Consider the following 19,400-nt stretch of genomic DNA (forward strand, 5'->3'; position numbering starts at 1 on the left):
ATTCTTATATCAAAATATATCATGTTATAAGTCAAATTAAGTATCATAATAAAAATATATATTAACGTTAATATCATTCAATAATTTAAAATAAAATTATTTGATAAAAATTTATTATCACGTGATTATATTTTAAAAACCAAATAATTTAGTAAAAAAATATCTTTTTAAAGGTAAAAATTAAAAAAAAAGCGGATAATTTTTTTAAAATCAAGCATAACAAAACGAAATAAACAAATATTTATTATTTAAAATTATTAATAAATAGTAAACATTTAATATAAAAGTTGAAAGAGATGAAGAAATTATATATATATATATATATTAATTTGGGCGAATTTTCTGCATTTTCATCGAATGTGAAAGAATGGAGATTATGTGTAGCTTCTGATGTTGGCCATAGTATAATGAGATAGTTTTGTTGAATTATGAAGTAGTGATAAGCAAAATTAAAAAGAAAAACTTGCATAGGTGGAAAGTGATATTATTGGACTATATTTTATCAAGGAGGGCATATGGGGAATGTGAGCTTTCTTTTCATTTTTTCTCTATTTATGAAGAGAAAAGTTTGAGAGAAAATAAGGTAGGTCCCACATCCCATTTTTTTCCTACTTTTCTTTTCTCTTGCTTTTCTCCTTTCATCCAAATAGGAAAAAACTCATTTCTTCTCATTTTCCTCCTTCATTTTCTTTCCTCTCCATTTTCTCTCCATCCAAATATGGGGTAAGGCATTTATGGGGGTAAATGAGATACTAGAGTCCAAAGTTAGTTAAAGTATGATAAAAAAGGGTCAAGTTGAGCTAGAAGTGTTATTTTGGAAAGTTTTGAATCAGAAGAGTAATTATGAAAAGTTCCCATGAAAATCTAGAAAAATCCCATAAACACAAAAGAAATAGAGAAGAGGTTTCTAAGGCCCAAAACCATGGTTTCAGAAGCACTTTTCCGCAAAACGAGGTAATCTCCTCCACAACTTCGTAATCCGTAAAAGCACTTCTGAAACCATGGTTTGGTTTCTATCCAAACACCCTCTTTTGGGCTAAAAAGTGGCACAAATAATGAAAATACCTCAACATAGAATATAGGGAATAAAAGGATTTTGGTTAAGGATTAATACCATGTTTAGTTTTTGAAATTTGATATCGTTTTGGTTCCTAAAGTTTGACTTAATTTTGGTTTGCTTAAAGATTTTTTATCCTTGAAATAATGTTTTTAGGCAATGAAACAAGATTTTAAAGACCAAAATCACTGGTTTTAAATTTCAGAAGCAAAAATCAAAATGAGGCCAGCTTTCAATGACTAAAGATGGATATAATTATACCATATTTATAGTTGTTTCCCCCAAAATATTCCTATTGAGTGTTCATGTTAAGAGGTTTCTATTAAGAAATAATTCCAATGCATATAATTAAAGAGAGTAGTTTAGGAAAGTTAATGCACATTTATTATAAATTACCAACTTAATTAATTTTATTAATGTCTGTAAATTAGTTATCTAGCTCTTATTATTAAGGATTAGAGGTAGCACTAATTCCGCATGCATACACGGGTTGTGTAAATCCAATCATGTAGCTTTGTAATAAGCTTTAAGAGTGTAAAGAAACACAAGCCCAGCAAATATTCAAATCAACTCCGTTTCTTCATAAGATCAGTTATCAGAAATATAACAGCCTGGAGTTTGTACATTTATTCAAAGCTAACAAAAGCAGTTCCAAATGTCAAACTATTAAAACATTTTATTTTAGTCTATGAAGGCTCAAACGCCAGAAGAAGCAACAACATTGAAGAGATTATTATTGGGACAATAAATATATAGACGTAAGTCTATATATCATCAAAATAATGACACGATGTCGTTACTCTTCCTTGTTTTGGTTCAACGGATCAAACCTCAAGCACCAAAGGCTTTTGGAATTCACAATGAACAGAACTTGGTTCTCCTTCCCCAGAACGCTCGCAGGAATTGCAGAAAAGTGAAAGACCACTTTGCCAAAAGTCAGTGCATCTTCGTTATCTTGGGTCCAATGAACATTCACCTTGTCAACACAATTGCCAAACATCCTGCCACAAAATATTCACAAAAGATGATGTTTTATAGTTACTGAGCTTCACATAGAGTTTTACTCCAATATAACCTTGAATGGTGCAAATAAATACATGAAAATATCAACATTGAAGGAGAAAGATTAATTACTAGTTCAGAGCTTCAAAAGCACCATTGTATTTATAGAAAAGTCAGGCAGGGACTCAACTTCAAGCCAAAGCAGTATAAAAAGAGAAGTGATGAATATTTGAGGCTTTAAAACGAGTTTAATGGACCAACTTAATAATTTAGCTCAAGAAAGGGCGACCAATTAAGTCACTATGGGTTACAAATTAAAGACACCAAAATATTTTGAAATATCTAATTAAATGGGTCGAGAATATGATTACGACTTACCATCAGAGCTAAGCAGGTTAAGATATTTATCTTACCAGAATAGATTAAAAATTCAAAAAAAAAAAAAAGAATTTAACATTTAGCATTATAATGTCTTAACGCTACAAAAAACAACAGTAAATTAGTGATGATATTTAGCAACAGAATTTACAAATTGTATCACAAAAAAGACTGTCACTGATTGATTACCGACTGAATTTCGTCGCAAAACTTACTTACAGATGAAATTTCATCACTGATTTATTGCTTTTGTAATGATAAATCATTCGATATATTGTTGTCATCTAACATTCAACACAGTTCAAACATAAGCTACTATACCAACACTAAATACGTACACCACATGTTAAACATCATTTTAATCTTGTCCTTTGTATCCATAGTTATGATTTCATTACCAGGACCATCATCAATATATATCTTTAACACATAGACAAAGGCACAGAAAATTGAAATTAAAAAGTGCGTTAAATTATGCATGATAATTGTGTTAAATAATCATATTGGTAAATGTGTCAACCTATGATTTAGGTTGGTTGACCCTTTTATCTAGTCAAATTAATAATTAAATCAATTAACCAAATTAGTGAGTTAAATGGACTGGCGTGGTGCGCTCAATCCATTTTAATGACTTCATGAATGAATGATTTCATTTTAATCAATGCGTCTTTGTGAATGGAATTAAGACTGAATCTTTGTTTAGTAGTGTGTGAAGAAGGATCTAAAAATATATATATATATATATATATATATATATATAAGTCATTTATCAAAGGGAGTAAAAAGACACAACTTGAAAACAAAGGACTCAGATTGTCTTTGAGCTTTCTCACATGTCGTGTACCACAGCATATTGAATCCATTTTCAATTAAGACTGAGAATGTCGATGTTTGTTATGAAAACAAGACTTCGAATGCATATCATTATGTTTAGTGGGAATACTCTTGTAAGAATAAACTAGACATATTTTACTTTACATATTGGTCATAGATTGGGACATGATATGGGTTTTTCATGATTGTGAGTAATGCTAATTGTTACAAATTTTCTATTCTATATTGACAACAAATTTAATTTAGTCTAGCATAAGGTTTGAAAAATTATTTGTTTTAATCTACCTTACTCTTGCATCTATATATGCCCAACCTATCAAAATTTCAGCCACTTAAAATTACCCACAAATGACAAATACTATAATTCTAAGCTACAATTATGATAAAAGAAAGATAGAAATTTACTGGTGAAAGAAGAGAGTTATCTCGTCTTCATCGAGTGGTTGCCAACTTGAAAATGCCAAGTAAAGGCATCTTCTTTCTTCTGGTGCTCGTTCCTTTGCCGGATCCCACTCCTTTGCAAAGGGGTTGAGCCCTTTCTTGCTCTCGACTTCTAAGGAAGAACTCGTCATCATCGTTTTCTCAATTTCTTTTTTCCTTTCTAGTTTCGCTTCTTCATTCAGAGTATCCATTCGACAAGATTGATTGATTTTTTTTTTTTTTTATAATGAAAGGAAGACTGGCAGGTTCGGGATGAAACTGAATGAGAATGTTTCTCAAGAGATGGACCTAGAGGAATGAATGTGACTAAATATTTAAGTTAATTTTTGTACATATCGAGGAATTATAATTAAATGCATTAATAAGAAAAATGAAGCTTGTTCTACAATTATTTACCTACCATTTATGGTTTTCCTTGACTTTGAATTTAGTTGAGTTTCTGGACAAAAAATATTAAATTGCATTCACCAGAGTTAATCTTCCCCAATTAATGTGTTAATTTACTTAATTGTTTTCCTTTATGCAAAACTACAAAAATGTGCTCCGCTGCAATTTCTTTATATCTCTTCTTTTTTTTTTTTTTGGCATGAGCTCAAGATATCCACATGTCACTTTGTACTTGAGGTTAATTCTTGCCAGACTGAGAATGTTTAGTGTTAAAGTCCTCCCAACAACTTGTGTATAGTTGCTTGCCACATCAACTAACAAATTGTTAGTTTTTTTATATATTTTTTTCTAAATGCTCTCACAATTGGGCTCATGATAGGAAAAGCCACTACTACAGGTTAGCGCATATTTGACACTTAATACTTGATGGTTAAATAGAAATATGTCAAATACAGAGAGTCAGATATTAAGTAAACCTATCAAATTTTGATGGCTGTTGCAAAAACTATCAAATATATTTAACCCATCAAGTATGGTTAAATAAACAACCATGGAACAGTGTAAAATATAATTATACTTGAAAGTTACTTGCGAGTAAATGTCACTTTTAAAAACCTTCAAATTTTATCGCTTTGTCTCTCAGTGCAAATAAAAATTTTAAATCCAAGGACTTAGCAAAGAAAGGCTCTGATTTAGGGTAGAGAAGGGTAACTTGGTATTCCTTTTTCATAGATTTATTCTTTGAAACACCAAGGGAGAATTTAAGAATGAAATTTCTAGGTTTGCCGCTCTTTGTGAGATTCATTTTGGTGAGATGCATTGTACGTTGTTGCCAATTTCATAGAATGTCATCTTCATAGAATGGCATCTTCTCCTTTCTATGCTATTTGCTATGGTGAATATCATGCCTTTTGGTATATTACCCTCTTTATGTTGTTAGCTGTGGAGATTGGGAAATCTGGTTTACATTTTTGGATCTTAGGGAGTATTTTCAAGCTTTTAAACCTTTGTGTAAGTGTTTCCAACTAGACTTCTCATCTTGTACTCTTGGATTCTTAGGGTTTGAGGACATTGAAGTCAAGGTTATGAAGGATTTTAAAATGTAAGAATTTTTGATCGAACATTGAGTTTAAATGGACTAATAGGGCTACATTAAAATGTTCAATGGCTTAGTTTGTGTGATTTCAAGTTTTGTGAAAATTGAACTAGAATTTGATGTTAAATTGAGGGTTTCGTTATGTTGGAAATTAATACTATAGTCGTTTAAGTTATGACTAATGTTTGAGTTCTGTTTATATGAGTTAGGATTTAGGTTTAATCGATTTAGTTTATCGATTGTAGTTTGAAGTTCACCTATTGGTAAAATGAAGTTAGAATCTTGAGTTGTAAATTGGGGATTTTCATTGATTGAAATATAGAAATTAATAAATGGTTTGGATAATTTATTTGAACTGGACAATGAAACTTGGTGTTAGATTTCTTATTTGAGATTCAAGATGAGAGTTGGGGATTTTGATAGGGAGTTAGAGACATCTTTAATTTATTACCCAAGTGACCTAACCATTTGTCTTGAGGCCTTGGGATTTAAAATCAATAAAATTTATAAAACAAGAATTACAATAAAGCAACACTCAGGTCATCTCTAAGGAGCATTTTATTGAGCACCTAGGAAACTAAATGCTAACGAAAATGCAATAAAACAATGGTTAAGTTTTTAAAATTTCCTGAAAACTAACAATGCAATGAAAATACTTGTTTTTGGATTTTTGGGGTATAAGAGAAATGAGATGGAATGCAAAAATATTATGAATGCTGTCTTGAGGTAGGGCATTAAGTGACAAGCAATGGTTTACACATTATTGGTTTAGGTTGTAATTGAGATTAGTTCATATAATTAATTAATTCCCAAAGCAAATTCAAATGATAGGATAACTCCATACCATTGAACTAAACTATATATAAATGCTCATCTGAGATCAAATCCATCAATACAGTCACTTAGTTTATTTTCCAAAGATACTCAATATTGGAAGACTCAATCTCTTACGGCCAACATACACCGGGGTATTTAATTATAGAACTTAGGTACAATTATAAATTGTACGATTAGATTGAATTCAATGCAATGTTTTTTTAGGTGAGTCCAATTAAAATTAAGGAAGTGCTAGCAAACTCATCAACTCAATAATAACAAGCTCAACCATTAACCAAAAGCAAGATAACTCAATATTTAAAGACTTAAGCTGAAATTAACATTAATCAAATTAAAGTACTCAATACAAATATCCAATCCAGCTATACAATATATAGAATCAACAACTATATAATCTGAAATCTCAGCCACACATATAAAGTGAACATCTAGCACTACTTAATCAAAATACTTGTATAGAAAACTAAAACTACGGAATTATAACTAGGAAAGAACTCTCTTAATGAAGACCCATTGCTTTAGCCACGCATAGCAGGAAGAGGAGCTCTAATTTGTAGCTCTAGCATGCCAACCGTAGTGGAAGGATGGAGGAAAAGTGAAAAAAATGGTGAGGAAAAGGGAGAAAATGTTAGAAATGAGAGAAGGGGAGAGTTTTTGGTCTTAGGGTTGAATGGATGTTACGACGCTGCCCCAGGTTGAATTAGAGAGTGGGTAACTAATCTAGGTCTAGTCCTAGTTGGGTTGTGCAGTGCATGATCCAATTTTGCTATCTAAAACCAAGATGCAGTGTTGTTGATGTCGCGGCTTAGCTACAGCGAAAACAACCCTTTTACACAATAAATAGTATAATAACTCTAACTTAAATGTTTGGGCCTTGTTGCTCCTTCCTTGTGCTATTGCATCTTCTTCTCTAAGGTCCAAATAGCTTGCATAGCATCAAAGGCCCGAGGAATCAAGTCGAACTAAGAGTAGTTACAAAAAAAAAAATTGCAAGCATGTATTTTTTAGCTATTAATTCATGCAATCACTCTATAATATAAATTATCTATGTTATATACAATCAAGCCAAATATTAATAGTAAAAACCCATCAAATGATAGAAGATATTACCATAAAATATGGGTTTATCACCAAGTAAACTACGTGATGATATGTAGTCATAGTTATTGTGTAGATCAACTTGTGATTTGAGGATGGGCTTAAAAGTGATAGTAATCTTTATTAGTTTTTGACAAAATTTTATGTATTGCTTCACTCCATCAGACACCACATGCCAAATTTTCATAGTCTTTCTTATGTGGGTTTTGTCCTAAAACATAATATACTACACAAATTGGATCTCATATTTATGAAAAATATGAAGGTGATCTTCATTTAGAGCTTGATGCAATTGTGTGTAAGTCCAGTGACACAACCTAATGCGTAAAAACAAAACATTAAAGGACAAAGATGTCATATTGACAAAACTATGAGAAAGCCTCAACATGCATCTTAAAATATGAGCATTCTCAATAGTCATGTAGTACATTGGTAGGCCTCATAGTTAGAGTCATAATGCAATACGAGTATGACATTTGTCAGCAATCAACATGTCAAGATTCCATAATTAGATCCATTAAGGTGCTTATTATCCATCATGAACCGTTTAATAAAGGGGTTAAACGACATTTTTACCCCAAAAGCTTTAGAAGTTGTGACTACCCAAATTTTTTTGGAGCATTGTCTCTCTAAAAGTGAAATAATCATAGCAATATCAACCTGCCCTAACAGATTTAAATGGTCAATGTTTCTTTAACCAATCATGCTGAGGTGGCATGCCTATATGGTATCCACCTCATGGATTAAAGAGTCTATAAAACTCAATAAAAATGTGCTGAAATGTCATGAAGTTATTTTTTGCCGTCCTGTGTGATTGCAAGCGCATGGGTCATTGACAAGTAGTATAGGTAAGAAAAAGTGCTGTTCCCATAAAGACTAAAGCAAAAATGGATTGATTTTCACAAACATGATATTAATTAGATTGAACTTAAAAATAAACCTGAAAGTGTCACATCCAGCCGAATTCAAATAAAAATTTAAGTGAAGGGCCAATATGGAAGGTAGACTGGCTGACCAAGCCAGACATGACATAAGATCCATATAAGGTTTGGACCAACATTTTTGAAATTATCAGTCCAGGAAGGGCAAAGTAGAAAAATTCGAGAAAAATTCTAAAAACTTCCCAGAAAATATTTAAAAAGGTAAATTAGAGATTTTGAAAACTCAATGGAGGCCCTAAAGGTGAAAATGGTATGAAAACAACTTATTACTGAATTTCTTGAAAATAGAGGTTTTTCGGGAAAAACAGTGAAAAATAAGAGGAAAATGATTATTTTAAATGGATAAAGGCCTCAATAATTATGAGAAAAATATGGAATAATTATCTAAATATTGGATAAAATTTATAAAATTGATTTCAGGCCTTGAAGGTAGAGGAAATTATTTTAGAAAATTTATTTTCCCGCAGTTTACCAATGAAGGCCTAATCGGAAAAAATTCAAAATAAATAGTTAGAGTTGGAGAAAAATTCTAAAAATTTTCAAATCACATCCTTATATTAAAACGGGATTTTTAATGGAGAGAAATGAATTTTTGGAGGCCTAGAAAAATTATGAAATGTTACTAGTGAATAGTAACCGATAAAGTTTCGAAATGGTTGGGAATTGTGATCTGGGTTGTGAGCTATCTTTTTGGACTATCCTAAAATATTTGTGGTCCCCACATTGATCCCAATTAAGACCTAATTTCATGCAGATTCTGGACCCTTCAATTCAATTGGATTTAAGTCCAATTTCAATCAAAATATCAGTAAGAAAGTTCTAGAGACTGGACACTTGTCATGATCTGAAAATTAGGACAATGGATGGCAGCCACATAGCCTTTTTTCTGGCCAAATTTCATCCATTGATTAAGGGGAGAGGTCAGATTTATTTGCTTATAAATACCCCATAAATACCCAAACATAGGTGGAAAATTGGTAAAACAAGGGGAGGTGTTGCCCATTTTGTTTCTTGAGCTGGAGATTGAATTTGATAAGTGTTTTTGGACAAGAAATCATCAAGATTTAGTCAAGGATTCACCAAGAGATGTCTAAGCTTTACTATAGTTGAAATTAAAGCCTGTTTGGTTAGGTTTTTGAATTGAAATTCCAAGAGAGAGATGTTGTAAGTTTTGTTCAGCATGCTTATGCTTTAGGGAAGGATAGAAACCTTAAATATGATGTGAAATAAGCATATTTAAATGGTGTTTGGATTGACTTTTGGAAGAAAACCAAGATTGGGTCCTTAATGGTTCAATTTGGCCAACACTTGTTCTTAGGATAGGAGTTTGCTTTGATGTATTTTGATGATTTCAATGAGTTTAAAAGGTTTTTTTGGTGTAGGAAAACACCAAGGAAAAGTATTTGAAATCATTGGAATCAAAAATAGAATTTTTTGGAACATATACTACCCTATTCGGCCAAGCTTAAATGAAAGGGAAGGAGTTTGATTTTCATAAATCTGAATTGATCTTTGGATTCTACATGAAAAATTATATAGGAGTGGACCAAGAGATTAATGGAAACAAAGAGGGAATAATTATGTCAAAAATCAAGGAAAAAGGGGTTTAATTGAGTTTAATATCAAGCATTAGTGTTTATACTTGAATTATTGATAAATTGGAAGGTGTTTATGCATGACTTGATAGGCATTGTGCAAGAGAACAAGAAAAAATCCAAAGCAATTGAAGAGGCCGAATTGGTTCAAGTATAAACAAGGTAGCTTTGAATCTAATTTGATTGTTTTTCTTGTTTACTTAATGTGTAAGTGTTGCTTGCTTTATGTTTCTATGAATTGATTGACTTATACTATGGTATGGAATACTTTTTGATAAAGGTTAACTTTTTGAGAGCAAAGTTTGACCAATGTGATTTTGGACAGTTGGATGAATATAAATCTAAAATTTGGCATGCTTATAGATATCATTTTATGCTTTAAAAAAAGTGGTAATTTATTAAATTTGGAATTTTGTACAGAAAGTTATACCCTTATAAAGTTGGGTATAAATCCTGAAAAATTGAAAAATGACCAAATGAACAGTACCACTTTGAACAAAATTTGGCATTGATGCATGAGATCTGGATACCAATGAGTATTTTTCCATTAAAGAGCATACGAAGAGCTTTCCATAAAACCTAGAACCATTTATTTTTTATTTTTTTAGAATTAGAAATTAATTTTCAAAATTGGCCCAAATTGCTGTGAATAGTGTATGGAAATTCAAAATTGGAAGTTGTGAAATTAAAATTTTCTCAAACTTAAGGGTCATACAATGACCTTAGGTGGTTCTAATTGTTATATAATGAGATAATAAAGCAGGTGTGACAGAAAGTGCTTGCAATTATAGCAAATTATTGAAAAACAAATTAAATTAAATTCAAAGAAAACTATACCAGAAATTCAAATTCACGATTAAAAGGGCTTAGGATTGCTTTTCCCTATTGTACTTCATAACATGTAATTTAAATTCCTCTCAATTAGCTTAATAACAAAATTTAGTGCTTGCTTAAGTTTCAAAATCAATTGATTAAGCTCTCTCTAGTCAAAACCAATCTTTTAGCAAATCAAATTAACAAATGCAGTCTCTTGTTTAATGTTAATTAAAGCTCAATAAATCCCAACCTTAGTTGAGCAATGTTAGATTAATAGGAATATCTCTACCCTACTAACAAACCATCCGTTTACTTAAAAACTTCAAGTTTAACACAATTCTACCTAAGTTCTACAGCCAAATGGACTCTCTCAAGCCCCACTCAACTAAACCAAACAACAAAAGTAGTGATCAAACACTTAGAAGCAATAAGCACAAAATTAATATACAACTTCATTAATCAATAAAAGAGAGGAATAAATTAAACTAGACTTAATCCATGTAATAGTTCAACGCAACCCTAAAATAAAGAGTTTGGCTACTCATTATCCAAAATAAACCAAAACTATACAAATACATCTCAATCATATCATATTCAAGTAGAAAAGAGAAGGAAAGCAGAAAAACCAAATGGGAATCCTAAGAATCTCTTCAAGAATCCACTTCAAGGCTTCAAAACTCTTAGGACCTCTTTCTCCCAAGCCAAAGCAATGTGAAATCGCCTCTTTTTTCATCCAGAATGCCTAGCCATCACACTTTTCCTTCCTTTTAACCCTAACGGTGTTTCAGCAATTGAAATGCAAAATAGCATATTTTCTTCATTCACTATGGGTAGGTCATGGCGAATCAATAGCAAATAGCCATGGCGAACCAATAACCAATGGCCATAAATTTCACCCATCTCAGCTTGCAATTTTCATTTTGTTTGGTATAGCATTGGTTGTAGTGAACTAATAATGAATGCACTTGAAAATGAGAGTTTTCTACTTTAAAGCTCTTTTATGCTTCCTTTTAGTTACTGTACTCTTCAAAGGTGTCCTACATAGCTTGAAAACACTTGTATCCATTCTCCTGCTTAAAGGAGAAATGTGTAAGTTCCGAATAGCTCAAAATCATCACAATTATCTCAAGATATCCCAAGGAGCTAAACCAAACACATTTTCCTCAATGGCTCTACTTCTATGCAAAATTTAACTCTAAAAACAGGAAGTTAAGGAGGAAAGTGTGCTAAAACAATATAAATTCCATGGAGTTAACAATTATTGAGGTTAACATAAATCTTCTTAACTTAGAGGTTTTGTTGATAACATTAGTGTCTAAAGAATTAAGGTCATCAACTTGAGTGCTCTTGATAATCCTTTTTGTCTAAAGCACACTAAAGGTTAGATGAATAGGGATCATAAAAGAAAGTTGATGAACATGGAGAGTGCAAATTTTCAAGTTGCTAAAGCATGATAAATCCTTCAATTTGATAATCAAATGCCCTAATGCTCCCATATTCAAGACGATGAGTTTCATTATCCACAGGTCCTTCACCGCAGTTTTGAAATCTCAAGTCCTTCTCTATAATTCTTTTGGGTCCTCAACAATAATAACTCCTCTTTTCTTTCTTTTTCCAAATTTCACAGAATAATCTATAAAATAATTTAACAAATTGTGATATCAAAAGTCCCAAAATTTATTAATTAAGAGTAAAGATAGAAATTTAACAAAAATACCCTTTTTACTCTACTTTAATAAAATCATTCATTAATTGAAAATAGTAATAATAAATGAAAATTAACTTATTTTAGTTGATTAAAATCCTTAAAAAGATATAAAATAACAAGACAAAATAGAGGTTTGTCAACTCCCCTACACTTGGACCTTTGCACTATTGGGCAAAGACAATCAATCACATTAAAATCAAGACAAGCGCCAATAGCAATGAAAGAGCTACACAGCTTCATAGAAGAAATATAATAGTCCAATTAGTGATATCCAACAAACTAGCAAAATTCATGGTTAAAACCAATACAAAGAATCAGTCAATCAACCAAAAAAGTAAACAAATGAGAGAGAGCACTCAAGGATAGTAGTGTTTCGGCCACTCACGTCATTAGGGTAATTTTCACTCAAATCCACTTAATTCACATTCTATCATAGGCTTATAACAACTCTACAATCTCAATTATTATCATAATTATCAAATGAGTCACAAGGACTTTCAAGGGTTGTAATAATGAAAATAGGCTACATGGAATGAATAAAAAGGAATGACAAGAGTTATGCATGCTTAATGAATCACAAGCATCCTAAATACCACTAGATATTTCACAAAGAATTCAAGCCTTACAATGATACTTTTGCCACTCAACAAGACTAAGAAGAAGCCTTATTTCCTTTCTTTTCTTTTGCTTTTCTCATATTCATAAGATTTTTTTTTCCAATTTTCGTTTTCTTTTTGCAAATTTTTATTTTATTTATTTCACCCCTTTTTTCTTGCTTTTTTTTCCTTGCTTTTTTTTTTCTTTTTTCGAACTGGCATTCCAACACATTTACAAAAATGGCAGCAACATCCTAATATGTAACCAGGTATAGGTGTGTTAAGATGCTTTGAAAATGCACTTAAGATGCACACGCATTATCGCCTACTCAAAATGAGAACGAAAAGAAAGTGAAAGCTCAAAGGGGTTCACAAAAGATGTAGAAGATAATGATTTGTGTTTGGAAAAATAGAGATATGAATAAGAATGCCTCAATTATATTCTCACTATTATTTCTAAGCACATGATTTTTCCCATGACCATTATTATCCCTTTTGCCCCCATTACCATTTCCACCATTTCCACTATTACCCTATTACTGATATGATTAGTCATATCTAGAATTTAGTGAGGTGTAAACTAGGAGTATAGTGTTCTAAGCGAAATTCACTTGCACTCTTTTGACTCTTTTTCTTTTTTTTCCTTTAATTGCCTCAAAGTTATCTCAATCTCAAGATAATAGGATAAGGGTTCTTTATCTCTAGGCATGTAATAGAGAAATTTAGAGTAGTAAGGTACAAAAGCAAGACTCAAAATATCAAATATTCACAAGTATGATGTCAAAATCAAGTGAATCTCAATGAACCAAATACTTCCCAATGTGTTTCAACAAAGTATATGTCTATACACTCAACAAGGTTTCAAAATATCAAGTATGAATAAAATCCAAAACTTGTCTTTACACTGAAAATTGTGTAGAATCTTAAACCAGCCAATTCAAACTTGAAAATGCAAATAATGACTCACAAGAAACTTGGAGAAATGGTAGAGCAAATCAAAAGCTTAGAATTCAAGCAAAAAGCACCAATACAGCAATAACCAAGTAAGAAACAACAAGGGAGTCAAAAGAGAAGTTCAAGCATGGATGCCAAGATGCAAAATGAAATGCAAAGTATGTGGTATGCATATGCAAGTATGCTAAAGTCAAAATAAAGTCAAAATATTTGTTTGATTTTCCAAAAATTTTCAATGCAATGTGAATGCAACCTAAACTAGACAAACTCAAACACTAAAGCTACCAAAAAGTGGCTCACTCAAGATTATCAAAATTTACACTTAGTTTACTAGGGAGTCAAATAAATTGACTCTCCAACAATGGCGCCATTGATTTAGAATCTATTAGTCACCTCGAGGTTAAATCAATATAAAACCAACTAAGCTAAGCAAAGTACCAAAAACATTCTAAAGGTTTTGAAATTGATTTTCTTTAATGAAACTACTTTGTAAATAATGTAGATTAGATAAGTCCTAATTACTACTTTTTTGGGCTATTTAATAAAGTGGTAAATGAAAATATTAATTTAGGAATCCAATGATGAGATGCTCTTCGAAAATGAACCAATAACTATCCTAGATTGTTTCATGATATTGGAGTAACTCAAGTGATTAGAATTGATTTAGAAAAGTTATTCCTTTTAGATTAATGCTTAACTAGGACATTAATTACTTGTTGGCTAAAGTATATATTTGGTCTTTTAACTTTGTACAAGATTTCAATTTGGTCTCTTAACTTTAAAAAGCATACATTTGGTCTTTTAACTCTAAAATCACTAGGCTTTAATGATGATTTTTTTTAACAATCATGGATGTTTTGAAAATTAAACTTAATATGTTAGTATTTGAGAGTATTTTATCAATATTTAAGATCTTAATGTCATCATTTTTTTATAAAAAAAAAAGGGTTAAAGGACTAAAAGTATAATTTTTGAAGTTAAAGGACCAAATTAAAATTTTGTATAAAGTTAAAAGACCAAATGTATACCCTAGCCTTACTTGTTAAAATCACTTCAAGTATAATCTCTACACAACTTGCATAAAAATCATACTAACAATGAATTAACAAAGGCATAAACATAAATATATTTATAAACCAAGTTCTCAAACTTATAATTACCAATTCAAATCTCAACAATTCTAATCCAAACTAAGAATTACAACTAGCAACTCCTAGTTCTAAACCAAATATAACAAATTTCGAACCAAAAATCATCAATTAAATAGTCTAAACTAAGAACTAGAATTAAATGTTAGATATGATTAGTTTTGATGATGTCAAATAATAGAGCAAAAAGTTTGCATAAATTATTTACCTCATATTTTGACTAACTATCATACTTAATATCATGTGTAGTTTCCTCAAGAAAAGAAAGGAGTTATTATGTTGAACTTTGAGTTGTGAAGAATGATCAAGAGGAAGAAGAAGAAGAGAGATTGAGAAAAGAAGAACCTGTAAGACCAAATGGAAATATCAAGATTTAAGTTCATAGATTTAATATTAAAGGTTGCTATGCTCAATCAGAAGTTTGAATGGCTCAATCGGAAGCTCAAATGCACAAACCGGAAGTTATATAATCATATATTGAGTCACCCTTCATATAAACATGGACAATAAGCTTCAGAGGTGATTTTCATGGGCAATTATCGATCACTTGATCGATCATCCACTTATCGATCAAGTTATCGATAAAACACATACTCTATTATGCTCTGTTCTTCGTTCAACTCTAACATAGGTTCGGTATTTGTCTAATATCTCTTAAACCACAAGTCCGTTTGAGGTGAAACTTGATTCATATGAAACTAGACTCAGAACATGGTTCATGGACACCAAAATAAACTTCAAAGAGTTTCATATGAGGGAGATATGTTGTTCGAAACATTGAAGTAAGTATTAACGCCTCGATTCCGACCTTCAGTCACTGTGATGAAGATAACTTTGTAAATACAATGATTTTTGAGGTGATTCCTATTGCATTAGAAAGTAGACTCAAAGAGCTTTCTGGGGATAGGTCATTTGAAAAATTTGGAGTTGAATTGGAAGAGTTATGATCACTCAAAGTTGACCTTCGTTCTGCTTGAATCAGAATTCGAATTTATTGAGGCAAAGACCAGAAGTTCTACATTGATTGATTAAGCTCTCGAGCAACGTGCTACTCAAACATGTTATTGGGTAAAAGCACTAGAAGAAATGAGGAAATGAAAAGCCATTATCAGATGTTACTCGAGCCTGATCAAGCAACTACATACTCGATCACTTTATCGAGTTCCTGGTACTATCTCTTCAATTCTTCTCTTTTATCTTCATATGTATTATTGAGATTTTATAACCTGTTGGATAAATGGTTTTCGGATAACGTTATGGATAAATGTATTTATCGATCACTTGATCGATAAATAAGGTTAACGTTATGGATAAATAGGCATTTATCGATAACATGATCGATAAATAGATTATCGATGAGAAGACAGATAAATGGTAATGCATTGTACTCATTCTATGTTTTGCTTTAGTCTCCATTTATCGATCACATTATCGATCATTCATTTATCGATAATATGATCGAACATTGCTCACTGACTCTCTGAATGCAGGTACTCATCATAGCTGCTGATCGATAACATTATCGATCACATGATCGATAATCAGTATTTTATCTGCTCTTACTTAACCAAGTTATCGATAACATTATCGATAATCTAATCTTTCTGAATAGTTCTTTTTCATATAACATGATCGATAAACAAGCTTCAGGATAAAGTCTCTGTCTCACATTTTATCGATAACATGATCGAACATTCACTTATCGATCACCTATTTGATCAATCCACTTAGTCTCTGCTCTTCATTGAATATTTTTCACATGGTGTTTATCGATAACATTATCGATCATGAGTTTATCGATAATATGTTCGATCAACATTAACTGAAGTTTCATTTCTGTAATATTTGGATTATCGATAATCTGATCGATCAATAAGTATTCGATCAACTGATCGATCATGGAACTCCTTCAGTTCAATTTGAGTTAGCTATGATGTTTCTCACATTCAATTATCTATTTTCTTTCAAACTGTTTTTAGTATGCATGATCATCTTGATTATTTTGCTAAGTGATTTATGATCAAAAGTGACTCTGATCTTTATCTGGTTTACATATTAGCATAAGTGTCTCTGTTGCATTTTATCGATCACTTGATCGATAAATCATTGTTCCATCACTTGACTGATAAATTAGTTATTTGTTTCAAAAGCTTTCACTCAGAATAATCGATAACCTGTTCGATCAAGTAGTAATCGAACATCACTTCGATCAAGCATGATCAGTTATTACTCAGCACATTTAACAACTGATTGATTCCAGGTTTTCCAACTTATTATTTCTAAGATTATCATATACTTATCACTTGATTTGAGGAAGATTATTTCAGGAAAAGAGCCACAATGAATTTATAATGTGAAGAATCGACTTTGGTCAAAGCTTCCAACGGCTAGTTTCAACGGTCATATTCTTCAAGCCAAACGGGAAGAAAATGCTCAACGGTCAAGTATCCAACATCATCTATAAATAGAAGAGCATTCAAAACAAGAAAGAAGAGAAGAGTCTGAGCTTACAACATCAAATGCTAAAATGCCGAATCAACATATTGTCATTTAGAGCTCCGAGAGAAAACTCCCTGTCTCTGTACTTCATAGATTAAAACTTATGTATTCGTAAGATAGAGAGGAGAGTTTCCCAGACGTGCTTAAGATTCATCTATCACTTCTCTGAGAGAAGAAATATTCAATCTTCATTATCATTATTAGATTGTATCCTTACGGTGTGTAAGGGGGAGTATTTACCTCGGTGTGAGGTTGCTGTTGAATAGACTAGTTAGTCTAAGAATTGTAAGTGGCGTCACAAGTGCCCGGATCAAACTTGTGGTTTTAGTGGTTCTCAAGTACCCGTGTTAAACTTGAGAGAGATAGTCGATTGAAAATTTCAGGGGGAGCCTAGGGACTGGATGTAGGTCAGTGGGGACCGAACTAGGATAAATCATAGTTTGCATCTTCTCATCCCTTACCTTTTTATATTTTCAGCTAAACCATTTTACTACTATGATTATGCTTATGTCGATTCATTGTTTTTATACTCAGAATTTCTTATGAATTTTATTACATTGCGAAAAGGTTTTTAATTTTAATTAACACCCAATTCACCCCCTCTTGGGTGATCAGCCATTCTTACATTAAACTCCCTTTTGTTAATCCCAAACTCAAGCCATTATATATTCAGTCCCAAAGAGCACAATGAACTTAGCCTTTCATAGCTCTGAACCCAGTCACAACTCATCTGAAACACCCATAATCCATGAAGCTAGAAGTAGAAAGTTGAGCTGGAGGAAGAGAGAAGAAGGAAGACGCAGATGGTGTTTATAGTGGGAGGAGAGAACGTTGATGGTGGAGATGGAGGACGGAAGTATCAATGTCGGCGTTGACAATGGAGGACAAGGGAGGTGGAGTCTCGACATTGATGGAAAAGGGAACGTGTGGAGCTTGCTGGACTTTTATTAAAGAAGAAGAAGTCAAAGGCTGTAAATGTTGCGGCTTCTCCCCTCCCAGCATCCTTCAATTTGATAATTAAATGCCCTAATGCTCCCATATTCAAAATGATGAGTTTCATTGTCCATAGGTCATTCACAGCAATTTTGAAATCTCAGGTCCTTCTGTCCAATTCTTTTTTTTCTTTTTCCAAATTTCCCAAAATAACCTACAAAATAATTTAACAAAGTGTAATATCAAAAGTCCCGAAATTTATTAATTAAGAGCAAACATAAGAATATAACGAAAATACCCTTTTTGCTCTATTTTAATAAAATCATTCATTAATTGAAAATAGTAGTAATAAATGCAAATTAACTTATTTTAGCTGATAAAAACCCTTAAAAAGATACAAAATAACAAGAAATAATAGAGGTTTATCAAATGGGAAAGTTGACAAGACCTTATTGTTCCTCGTAATTTAAATAGAAAAATCGCTAAAAAGATAGTGTCATCATTGTAAGCCACATAGTTGTCAATATAGACCGTGATAGTTATTAATATTATTGCTTCACTTATTAATGGCAATTTTGTCATGCAGGTTTACATCAAAGATGGTGAGCATATTTGGAAAGCATCATCTATTTTGTCTTTTTCCCCCATATAGGGGGAAGTTTATAAATAATGGAGAAGACGATATGCGATATGTTGGAGGGTAATGTAAGAATAATAAGCATAAAAGAAGGCACAAGTTATAAATAGTTGAAAGAAATTATATCATCAATTCTTGAAAAAGAAAGTAACTCCTTTGTTTTGAAATTCTCAGTTATATATGATAAAAATACAGTTACGGAGTTGGTAGATGATGATAAGGTAGAGTATTTAATAAAGTTCAATGAAGAAAGTGACCTATGTACATAGAAGAGAATGGAAATAATAGCCATACAAAAGTAGCAAGAGAAGATGCATTGAGGCTAGATACACTGTAAAGATATGTAAGAACCCAAATGTTAACTGAGAATATGTGAAAACCATTTTTTTCAAAACGCATATGAAGGGAATTTTTTGTAAATGGATGTAAATAGAAATTTTTTT

Source organism: Neltuma alba, unplaced genomic scaffold (genome assembly GCF_004799145.2).
Source record: "Neltuma alba isolate B1F8T4 unplaced genomic scaffold, ASM479914v2 tig00011409_pilon, whole genome shotgun sequence".
Taxonomy (NCBI): Eukaryota; Viridiplantae; Streptophyta; class Magnoliopsida; order Fabales; family Fabaceae; genus Neltuma; species Neltuma alba.